This window comes from Mastomys coucha, unplaced genomic scaffold (assembly GCF_008632895.1).
Source record: "Mastomys coucha isolate ucsf_1 unplaced genomic scaffold, UCSF_Mcou_1 pScaffold11, whole genome shotgun sequence".
Lineage (NCBI taxonomy): Eukaryota > Metazoa > Chordata > Mammalia > Rodentia > Muridae > Mastomys > Mastomys coucha.
The window spans coordinates 27,202,300-27,205,110 of NW_022196893.1; the positions used below are offsets into that span (position 1 = coordinate 27,202,300).

At 42.8% G+C, this 2,811-nt stretch overlaps 1 pseudogene; it reads left to right on the forward strand.

Annotated features, from left to right (window-relative positions):
- Positions 1-2,483, forward strand: part of LOC116082736 — a 2,597-nt pseudogene extending 114 nt beyond the window's left edge.
- The last annotated feature ends 328 nt before the right edge of the window (positions 2,484-2,811 follow it).

The window sequence follows — 2,811 nt, forward strand, 5'->3', positions numbered from 1 at the left end:
CCATGGCTCTGAAATAGCCATACCCATATAAACATTACCAACATACCTACTAATAACAACATGATTTTCAGGGGCTTTTTGGTCCTTAGGGTATATTGTACTGTGAATATCTAAATTTGCATGTGCCTTAAGAGTCATAAGAAGTGTTCCTCTGTGTGACTGATGCACAATTCCACAAATTAGAAATATGGAGATTTTTTTTTAATTTTCCTTCTTATTTTTTTTTAAAGATTTATTTATTATATGTAAGTACACTGTACCTGTCTTCAGACACACCAGAAGAGGGCATCAGATCTTATTACAGATGGTTGTGAGCCACCATGTGGTTGCTGGGGTTTGAACTCAGGACCTTTGGAAAAGCACTCAGTGCTCTTAACCGCTGAGCCATCTCTCCAGCCCCTTATTTTCACTTCTTAAAAACCTCTTTGCTTCTTGTTTTCTTCATACTTACCTGACATTGCTTTAGGAGCAGGTGATACAGAAATATAACGAAAGGCATCTAAAGATATGTAGACCACCATTCCCATCCCTGCAGCCCTGTCACCCACACCCCGAACCCTATCCCCAAATACCCATTTTCAGTAGTCTGTGCCTCTTGCCATCCATTGCTGATGAACATAAACAAATGAAACACATATCCGTGTTCTCAGGTAAAGAATGGCATATTACAGGCATTTTCTGCCCTTGAGCTGCCCTCCATTGTGTGCCTATGTAGAGTTTGTTTTTAGCCGGCCCTTGGCATTGGGTGTGGGTTGTTTACCAGTCTGCTGTCACACAAATTGAATTGTTTATGTGCCGTTCCATATTTCCCACCCATTACTCTATAAGAAAGATGTCTTGCCATGGAATTAATGGGTCAAAATGTAAATGCTTGTGGAACTCTGATAATGGACATGTCCCCTCCTCTGGGCTTTTTACCTCATCAACAATACATGAGAATGCCAATTTCTCCTCAGCCTTGCCAGTCCCATTGTTTAGCCCTTGGCATTCTGCCAGGCTGATAGGGCAGCGATGGTATTTTAATGTAGTTTCAATTTCTGCCCCCGTCTCTCCTGAGGAGCTGATTGGAGCGTCTTATCACATCTGGAAGCCCATTTGCATTTCTTTCCTGGTGAACCATGGGTGGATTTCCTGCTCAGTTTTACAAGATGTTATTTGCCTTCTCAATTTATAGAAATTCATTAGCTGATAGAGACTTTAACCTTTGGCCAGTATGGGAGATACAGACATCTCCCCAGACAGTGCTAGTGTCTTGATTAGATTTTAGGTTACTTGCTTAGTGCCTTACTTTCCACACAGAACTTTTAAAATATAGCTAAAATAACTGTTTCCCCTAAGTTTGGGGAAACTTCACAAGCTTTTATAAAAGTCCATGTGCCATGCTCTCCTCTAGCGTTTGGACTAGCAGACTAGGGTGGAGGATACAGGATGATGTCATTTCTATCTTTTATATGTGGAGGTCCTTTTTCCCAAAATCGCTTGTGAAAAGTCTGTATTTCTCCACAGATTTCAGAAGCAGCCTTCCTTGGAGTCTAAAGACCCATGTGCAAATGACTTAGGGTTATTTCTGGATTTTCTATTTGGTTCCACTGGTTGTCAGCTTATTCACTTGCCAATACAATTGTCTTCTAATTATAGAGACTTTGTAAATGCCTTAACATCTGGCTCTGCGTCACCACCAAGATGAATCTCATACTGCTGCAGGCCCCTGAGTGGTCTGTCATGCAAATCAAGCACAACTGCAAAACAGACCTCCTCTTCACCCTGACCACAGGCCCTATTGTCTGCATGGTACTCTGAGAATGGCAAGAGGCTAGGCACCTACATGGATCATACTGGAGCTGTGTGGTGTGTGGATGTTGACTGGGACACTACACATGTCCTTCCTGGCTCAGTTGACAACAGCTGTTGTCTCTGGGATTGTGAAACAGGGAAGCAGCTGGCCCTACTCAAGACCAACTCATCTGTCTGAGCCTGTGGCATTGACTTTCAGGGCAACGCTGTCATGTTCTCCACAGACACACAGATGAGACACCAGTGTTTCGTGAGCTTCGTTGATCTGTGGGATCCAAGCCAGATCGACAGCAATGAGCCCTATGTGAAGACACCCAGCAAGGATTCCAAGATCACCGTGCTGTTTAGGGGCCCCTGGGGATGCACATCATGGCAGGCCATGAGAGTAGAAAGAGCCAGTCAGCATAGTGCCAAGTCTGGAGACGTTTCAGTTAGTGTTGAAGAGCAAGCACCACGGTAAATCAGTGTCATCCAGTTGTCTAGAGACGTGACCATATTTGTCACCACATCCAAGGACGGCACAGCTAAGCTCTTCTAACTCCACGAGTCTTGAATATCAGAAGACTTTCCAAACACAATGTCCCATGAACTCAGCTACACTCTCTCCCAACTATGACCATGTGGTGCTGGGAGGTGGTCAGGAAGCCAGGGTTGGCAGGTTTGAGGCCAGGCTCAAGTTTGGCATTTGAAGAAGTTATCAATCGTATTGCCTTGCATCCTGATAGCAAGAGCCACCATCATTGCGGTGAAGCGGATGATGCACGCATCCACTACTTCAAGATGCATCTCCATGAACACCAGGGAGGCTGCTCACAGAAGGGTTTAGACTCTGAAAAATAAATTAGTTTGCTAAAAAAAAAAAAAAGTGCTTTAACATCTGGCTTAAAACTGAGTTTGTATTCATCTTTTCTTTTTAAGGTTTTCTAAGCTATTTATATTTAGTTGTTCAAAATGAAATATATAATCAACTTGTTAAACTTTAAGGAAGAAAACTGATATGTATATTTTTATGATAAT